The following is a 9,947-nucleotide window of genomic DNA, read 5'->3' on the forward strand; positions in this document are numbered from 1 at the left end:
CTAACGTTATACAAGTTTTAACAACACTTCTGCACTATTATATAGCACAAAAGTTTTAAACAGATTTGAACTGTATTTTTAATTAAATTATAAATGTAGATATTCAGTTATGGCCCCGAAAGGATTAACGTATCTTCAGAATTTGTTCCTCGCTATTACAGCGGTAAGTCTACGGATTTACAACGCTAAAATCAGGGGCTCGATTCACCTTCGTAGACTCAGCAGATAGTCCGATATGACTTTGCTGTAAGACACACATACACTGATAATGCTTTCTGCAGAATCTTGTGTCGTATTACTATGAGAAAATTAAAACTTTAGACACACCAAGTAAAGATAACAAATTTACAAGTTATAATGTATGTAAAAATCACTCTGAGATTAGTTTCCCTTGTTTAATTAGATTCTAGAACTTGTTTAATTAGATTCTAAAGTATTTATCCAAGTGACTTGTTTATTTTTCCGTATTTAATAAGTGGTATTTCTTCCTCTGAAGCTTAGTGAGGTATCAGGTTAATAATGCTACTTCTTCCTCTGAAGCTTAGTGAGGTATCAGGTTAATAATTATTCCTCTGCTACTTATTCCTCTGAAGCTTAGTGAGGTATCAGGTTAATGATGCTACTTCTTCCTCTGAAGCTTAGTGAGGTATCAGGTTAATAATTGCTACTTATTCCTCTGAAGCTTAGTGAGGTATCAGGTTAATAATGCTACTTCTTCCTCTGAAGCTTAGTGAGGTATCAGGTTAATGATGCTACTTCTTCCTCGAAGCTTAGTGAGGTATCAGGTTAATGATGCTACTTCTTCCTCTGAAGCTTAGTGAGGTATCAGGTTAATAATTGCTACTTATTCCTCTGAAGCTTAGTGAGGTATCAGGTTAATGATGCTACTTCTTCCTCCGAAGCTTAGTGAGGTATCAGGTTAATGATGCTACTTCTTCCTCTGAAGCTTAATGAGGTATCAGGTTAATAATTGCTACTTATTCCTCTGAAGCTTAGTGAGGTATCAGGTTAATAATTGCTACTCATTCCTCTGAAGCTTAGTGAGGTATCAGGTTAATAATGCTACTTCTTCCTCTGAAGCTTAGTGAGGTATCAGGTTAATGATGCTACTTCTTCCTCTGAAGCTTAGTGAGGTATCAGGTTAATAATTGCTACTTATTCCTCTGAAGCTTAGTGAGGTATCAGGTTAATGATGCTACTTCTTCCTCTAAAGCTTAGTGAGGTATCAGGTTAATAATTGCTACTTATTCCTCTGAAGCTTAGTGAGGTATCAGGTTAATAATTGCTACTTATTCCTCTGAAGCTTAGTGAGGTATCAGGTTAATAATTGCTACTTCTTCCTCTGAAGCTTAGTGAGGTATCAGGTTAATAATTGCTACTTCTTCCTCTGAAGCTTAGTGAGGTATCAGGTTAATAATTGCTACTTATTCCTCTGAAGCTTAGTGAGGTATCAGGTTAATAATTGCTACTTCTTCCTCTGAAGCTTAGTGAGGTATCAGGTTAATAATTGCTACTTCTTCCTCTGAAGCTTAGTGAGGTATCAGGTTAATAATTGCTACTTATTCCTCTGAAGCTTAGTGAGGTATCAGGTTAATAATTGCTACTTCTTCCTCTGAAGCTTAGTGAGGTATCAGGTTAATAATTGCTACTTCTTCCTCTGAAGCTTAGTGAGGTATCAGGTTAATAATTGCTACTTCTTTCTCTGAAGCTTAATGAGGTATCAGGTTAATAATGCTACTTCTTCCTCTGAAGCTTAGTGAGGTATCAGGTTAATAATTGCTACTTATTCCTCTGAAGCTTAGTGAGGTATCAGGCTATTTAGCAAAAATAGGCGACCAACAAACATTTGAACTCTATTTTTGTTTGTTGCTCAGCGCAGAGACACCAAACGAGTTTAGATGTGTCCACCGCGGGTAACAAAACCTGTATTTTAGCGACACAAACCATACTGATTTGCCGCTGAGCCAACAGTGAGGTGGGGTGTGAGACGTGTACGCATATACTCGTGTTACATCCTGATAGAACACTGAAAGCTAAGTAATTGAATCTGTAGGTTTGATCTACGAGATTTTCTTTTGTGTGCTTGGTAAAAGATCCCACGTTACTCTCAATAATAGTTCACTTGTCTTAGCTCTAACGTTAAGCATGGCCTATAGTCCATAAAGAGACAAATTAGCGTTGTAACTTGTGCAATTTTTTGTTTTAAAATAGTTATGGCTAAACTTTACCACGCATAATATAATCAGTATAAAAGCTTATAATGTTATTTTAGGATCTAACGTTAGACCATTTTAAAAACTTTAAGCTTTTAATTAATATGTCATAATACAAAATGTTTACTGAACTATGTTTACACGCGTCTTTCGCCTACATCCATCGAAACAAAATGCGGTGCGTATGCGCATTTAGATAGCAAGGTGTGCGCGCATTTTTAGACCAATGGTTCTTAACCTGGGGCATGACCCTGGGGGTCGTTTGAAGTTTCTCGGGGGTCACGAGTGGTTTGGGAATTATTGGGGAAATCACGGAGCAGTTTGTAGTTTTTGTGGCAAGTGTCTGTAAGAGCCCACCAATGAGAAACACGCTGAAGTGCGGCAGTTGAACCGTGTCGAGATGCTTGTTGCGCGACCACCTGTCTAATTTTGAGTAAACATTTTCATATATTACAACTTTTTGAATTGTTTAAATTTTTTAACTATATAATATTAATATATCGAACTTAAAACTTAAATATTAAAGTTTCCATCGTATTTAGTATATTTTCTCATTATATATATATATATATTAACCCTCACACTGAGTGATTATTAGTAGGTTTTGTATGATGTTCAGTAAGTCCATGGATTTTACATTTGTTTTGCACTTGTAGCATTTCTCAAGGTTATTTATTTGTAACATTTTCAATAAATTAGGATCTTTATATAGTTTTGTTTTATTCTACCTTTACACAAAGTTCATCATTACAAAAATTATTATAGGGGGTCACGGTAATACCCTGGAGAGTCTCAGGGGGTAAGACGATGAAAAAAATTGAGAACCACTGGGATAGACAGGCAAAACCTGAGTATTATTGTAATAGATATTTTAAAATACAATTTACAAAACAACGCTTTCAAATTGCGAAAAAAGGTGCAGTTTTTGTACATTTTAGTCCAAATATATCTTTGATTTTCCATCAACCATATACTATTCGTTTCTAATTCACAGGAAGCAAATTACTTAAATTACGTAATAAGTTGCTATGACATCAGTGAGTGACCAAGGGACAAACAGACGGATGCTTGTTTGTTTTGTTTTCTGTAATTTCGCGCAAATCTACACAAGAGCTATCTACGCTAGCCGTCCCTAATTTAGCAGTGTAAGACTAGAGGGAAGACAGATAGTCATCACCACCCACCTACAACTCTTGGGCTACTCTTTTACCAACGAATAGTGGGATTGACTGTCACATTATAACGGCTGAAATGACGAGTATGTTTGGTGGAACGGGAGTTCAAACTTACGACCCTTAGAGTGTCACATTACAACGCCCCAACGGCTGAAAGAACGAGCATGTTTGGTGAGACGGGGACAGAAAGATGCACTTTGTGTTTTATAGTATTAAATCACTTAACATTGTCTTCTTTAAGTACTTCACACTTTACTTTGTTTTATCATATTCTCAGGTTTGATCAACTAAACGATAGCTGACAAAGATAAATAAAATGAAAATGTTCACCAATTTTATTATGTTTATTTGTAATGTTATTTTGTGCGTAATGTTTTAGTTAAAAGAAATGAAGACAACGTGTAGTGCTTGATACTTATCTTGACCCGGCATGGCCAAGCGTGTTAAGGTGTGCGACTCGTAATCTGAGGGTCGTGGGTTCGCATCCCGGTCGCGCCAAACATGCTCGCCCTTTCAGCCGTGGGGGCGTTATAATGTGACGGTGAATCCCATTATTCGTTGTTTAAAGAGTAGCCCAAGAGTTGGCGGTGGGTGGTGATGACTAGCTGCCTTCCCTCTCGTCTTACACTGCTAAATTAGGGACGGCTAGCACAGATAGCCCTCGAGTAGCTTTGTGCGAAATTCCAAAACAAACAAACAAACAGATACTTATCTTACTTCACTGAATTATTAGGTTTTAGTAAAAATGCTGTAGATTCTGATTTCTTATTTACAAAATACTTAATGTTTACTGAAAGCGTCCTAAATATCGTGAAGAAACATTTGATCATATCGGATCGCTATATCATCAAACCTTCGTTTGTTTTACCAAATATGTCCGAACAAAAGTTACTTGAGTTACTTCCTTTGACTGAACTATGTTTTTAGAATACCGAAAATAAAATGACATTTTCAATCAGCTTGAATCACTTCGAAAAACATGCAAGGTTGGTTTATAACCGAGTTCGTTACAAAAGGTCTGCCCTTTGCGTTGGTTATATTTTTCATTAATATGAACTTCCGGCTAATATTCTGTAAGAACTAATCAAACATCCTGGTAAAGATATTTTAGAGAGAAAAAAAGACAAAATGGAGTGATACGTTTTACATAAAATAGGCCAACCGAACCTTCTACGTATTATTAACATAAATCCACAGTTATTTGTTAGAAGTATCTCGTCATTCAAGGGCTTTTCTCTAGTAACCCAAACCAAATGTTGGTTCCTGTTTGTTTAGCTTCATTGTTTGCTTTTTGTATTTTCTTCATTTAAGATTATAATTCATATATTTGAATCAATTTGATAAACAAGTAATTACTCGGTACTAATATTTTTGTTTTCTAAAAGTTAAAGCTTTTTTATTAACTTTATAACAACAGATTTAAATCTCTTGATTGCCACAAGGGGGCGAAAAGTTTAAGCAACCGTTTACATTTTACACTTCTATACCTTGTTTTATATACTTTATTGCCAGTAAAAACCTACGATGCGTTGCATACAGGTTTAAAATTAATTGTCCAATTATTATAACGCCTCCACGGCTGAAAGGGCGAACATGTTTGGTGGGATGGGGATTTCAACTCGCACCCTTCAGATTGCGAATCAAGCGCCCCCTAACCATCTGGCTATGTCGAGCCAATATAGGTGGTGCGTTTAACCTGTTGACTGCCAAGTATTTCAGCTGCTACGGCAACTCCGAACCAATTTCAAAATACAACTCTAATGCTTCCTTTTGTAACCTTTTTCGTGACGCCATTTTGGATCGAAAGTGAAACAATATGTAAGTAGGTCAAATGCATGTATGGTGCTGACATCTAGCGTTGAAGTTAAGTATTACTGAGAGCGAATTAACTCGTCCGTGGCACGGTGTTTCCGATCGGCTTGGACGAGTTATCTCGTCTACGGCACTGAACAGGTTAATATTTCGACCGAATTTACAATGAATTTCTGCCGTTTTCTTGATTTCGGGACATCATTTCGAAAACACTAGGCACGGAGCCGCGAAATGACAACAGCGACAAAAAGATAGCATGTCCTTGAATTCACAATATAACAAAACAAGCCACGCCTGACTAGACTTAGTAGTAAAATCTAAGATGTCTCCTCCATGTTACGTATTATAATTTATCTCAGACGAATCTCCTATTTATTATGTTAGGTATACTATGTAATAAGATTTCAAGCAGCCGGAAATTTTAATTTTAATTTAGAAGGCAAATGAATGTCAATATTTATCAAATATATTATATTTGCCAACACGATTGATACAAAAAGTTTCTTTCTTTACAAAAATATATTTTATTTAATATACAAAGTACAATACAACTTATAATAACAGTTATTATGAATATTGGTTTATATACAAGAGTTTTACAAACTGATAGTGTATACCAAGACTTCTATTTGGTCTAGAACTCGTTATTTTATCAATGATCTAGGTTCACGACCTAGCAAATTAATTCATAGTTGATATTGTTACATCTCACTTAAATTATCTAGCTGTCTTTTCTTGGTTGGCCTCATACAGCTTACAAGCTGACATTTCATGACGCAAATATTTGAAGTCCTCGTAGAAATACTAATGTCTGAAGTTAATTCACAGAAGTCTAATGGTTTGTAATGTTTGAAAGCTATAAACATTCATTGTAAAATTCTGTAGTTTGCCGATTAATAAGCGTGTATCACAATATTAGCTTCCGAGGCTTATAGTATACTGTCTGTAGAGACAAAACATGTATTCTATAACTGTCTCATGGCTAGCTTTCATATCAATAAGGCGAGATTCTCGAACACTCAACATATATTGTTGATTTTTACACTCGAGAATCTTCTACAAATTTGAAAAAAAAAACAATTGGGACTTGCGTAATACACATCCAACAAAATACGTCACATGTGTCAAACTGAGACCGCAGATATTACAACATATGCATTACAGTGAATTCCTTATACCCAGCTATACTAATGAGTGTATGTTAAAAAAAAAAACTATTGGGAAAAATGATGTGCTTTATATAAGTGGATATAATATTTAACCTGTAAAATGAGTTAAGTTTTATCAAATGGTAAAGAGTTAATTTTAATAATTATATATATATATATATGTCCAAAAATTTTCAACAATTAAATTACATATACAAGGTGCAACCTTATAAACCATTTTGCCTTACTTAGGAAGTTTCTGACAAACTCGGTGACTGTGTCAAAGTTTTTCCACAACACTCGAAACTGTTAGAAAGGTATTGAAGAATCGTTGTAAATTTTATTTGTTGTTTGTTTATTCAAGGTTTTCTGGCGCGTTGTCCTCGGACAATATCAGGATTATTTGACCAGATTATCTAAAAGTATGTTACCCGGAATCTGTTTATGTAATTTTAAGAACCAGCACCGTTCTGTGACACAAAGAAAATAAATAGGTTCAAAATCAAACTGTGATCGTAGTAACGCAACGTACCGTGTCTCACGAAATTCTACGCGTCATCAATCATGTGGAACGCAAGGAAGGAAACAGGATGGTAAGTCCGACCAACGGAAATACAGCTGTTACACCCCAGGATTTTTATATTTTTTTCACTTGGTTATCTGTTCAATGCTCGGTAATTCGTTTAATAAAATATATCTAAAACTGTAAACAGAAAAATGATTTTCAGTTTTAGGATTTCGTGACGTTGTTTTTAAATTGCAGTAATATATATATGGTTTGTTACAAACAAAAACAAGCTGAAAGAAAAATAAAAAAACCACTGCACCAGATGAAAGGATCCCCGGGACACAAGCTATAATGTGGAATATAAAATGTGCTCTTTGTTTTGGAGGTGACTACAAAAGAAGGACCCACATTGTGTTGGGGATACACCGTCTCCAGTCTCACATAAAGAAATAAAATAAAGTAATAACAATAGAAATTAAAACAATAGAAATAGTATATATAATTAGTTTTTGTTTCTTATTGCATTTTTTTTTTTTTTTTTAGCTGGGAGTACAAATACCTACCCAAAAACTACATACAGAGCAACAACGCTTGGTGGGAAGACGTACAACACTTGAGGTGTTTTTGGTTCAATAATAAATATATAAAGCTATCGAAAGAGTAACAAAAGTGCAATACGTAAATGTTGGCATATTCCCTTCTACTAATGCGGAATCCCATAACGGTTTGGTTTGGTTTGAATTTCGCGCAAAGCTACACGAGGGCTATCTGGGCAGCCGTCCCTAATTTAGCAGTGTAAAACTAGAGGGAAGGCAGCTAATTATCACCATCCACCGCCAACTCTTGGGCTACTCTTTTACCAACGAATAGTGGGATTGACTGTACATTATAACGCTCCCACAGCTGAAACGGAGAACATGTTTGTTATGACGGGGATTCAAGCCCACAACTCTCAGATTACAAGTCGAATGCCTTAACCATCTAGCCATGCTGGACCTATTCCATAATGAATCAAAAGTCATTTAAATTTAATATTTTAAACTTGAACGGTACCTCGCGTGGGTTTAAACAGGAATTGTCTTCCTGAAATTAGAACTGCTAGCCAGATTGAAAACGATCAGCTAGTAGCACTGACCACCTACACGACTCATTTTAAGCAAATTATAGAATTGACTTTCGAAGTTATCACATCGTCCGTATTCGAAAGAGTGTGTATGTTTTCTAATAACAAAGGCATCAGGCTATCTGCTAAGTCGACTGAGAAGAATCGAATCCCTGATTTTAGATTCGAAAGAACGAAGAGTGGTTAGTGCCTTATCGTGGCTCAAACTTGTACAATATGGTACATTACCAGATGGCGCCTTTCTGCTCCCAATGTTAAACTTACAAGTGAATCTCAAACTTAAGGGGGGTACAGTTCCAGCTATAACTTTTTTTAAGTGGCAGGACAATGAGACGTATAATTGGACTAAATCTAAAATAGGTCTAAATTTAATTAGTGGACGTCATTAGCTTAGAGACCAACGATATTTCAGGACGTCCAGTCCCCCCCCCCAGCCCTACCGCGGGGAATCAAACCTCGGACTTTAGCGTTGTAAGTGAGTAGAATTCTGTAAGGTCAATATCTTCACGAACGACCACACTCAAGCTCTACTGGTCAAAGACAATAAGGTATTGGGCGATTTTCACTTCCGTCTGGTAAGAATTAAATCTTGAAAGCAAAACACAAGAATGGAAAGCTGCGTCAAATACGAAAAGAAATAATAAGACTGTGATCTGAAATTCCAAGAAATAAAGAGTCATAAGAACGAACAGGAAAACGAGTTGGACACAGACACACACAAAGAGAAAACACAAACCAGTATAACGTGTTCAAAAATTAAGTTTATTTTGAATATTTTGTAATATTTCCAATATTACAGAAAAGATGTGTTCAAAAATATGATGCAAATAGATCTGTGATGGAAATTAGTAAAGCCTCGGCCGCATTCAACATCTTCTATTTAATTATTTTAACTATGGTGAGGTGATGTCACTGATTACATTTGACCAAAATTATTTTTGCGTTTTATCTTACTGCAGTAACAGTCCCAGAAAACACAAAAGAAGAGGGATTTGTTTGTTTGTTTGAAAAAGATCATCCTTTTCGCTGTGAGGGCGTTATAAAACAAATAACAATCTCTCTAATCGTTGGTAAACAAGAAGCCGAAGAACTGGCAGTAGGTGTAGTTGACTAGCTGCCTTCTGTTTGGTTCATCTCTTCAATATCAGGGATGACTAGGACAGACTGTATAAGTTTAAGGGAAACTTAAGAAACAAACAATAAACTTTTCGTTTATTCGTAACAAAGTTACCCAGTGTCTGTTGGAAAGCTTTTAGTTCACGTCTAGGTACTTGGTGAAAGTTTATTAAAATGTACTGCTGAAAAACCGATAATATGTTTCAGGATCTTTCTAACTCCTTCCGATTGAGAAAGAATGTCAGCTTTTGTGAAGACACACACACACAATTTTTGTAATCACACGGTTGCCATAAGTTCCAATACATATTTTGAAAATAGTTGGTATGGTAAAAGGTTTGTGAAACTTTGTACATGACAACTTGTTTAGACAACGCTGTGAGTATTGTGTGTGTAGCTGCATGTTATTCTTCATATGCTATGGACATTCCTCGGGTGGCTTGGGCATGGCCAGGTGGTTAAGACACTTGATTCGTAATCCGAGGGTCGCGGATTCGAATCCCCATCACACCAAACATGCTTGCTCTTCCAACCGTGGGGGCGTTACAATGTAACAGTCAATCCCACTGGTAAAAAGTTGGTAAAAAGAGTTGGCGGTGGGTGGTGATGACTAGCTGCATTCCCTCTTGTGTTACACTGCTAAATTAGGGACGGCTAGCGCAAATAGCCCTTGTGTAGCTTTGCGCGAAATTCAAAAACCAAAACAAAAACCGTTATTCGGGATCATGTGAACTAAATTTCGAAAACACATAGTTCTGGTATAGTCTGGTGGCTAGAGTGTTCGATCTGCAATCTGCAGGTTCTCACATCTTCTGCTAAATATGGTCTGGGGTTGTTATAAATTAGTGGTTA

The sequence above is a fragment of the Tachypleus tridentatus genome, chromosome 7 (assembly GCF_004210375.1).
Source record: "Tachypleus tridentatus isolate NWPU-2018 chromosome 7, ASM421037v1, whole genome shotgun sequence".
Taxonomy (NCBI): domain Eukaryota; kingdom Metazoa; phylum Arthropoda; class Merostomata; order Xiphosura; family Limulidae; genus Tachypleus; species Tachypleus tridentatus.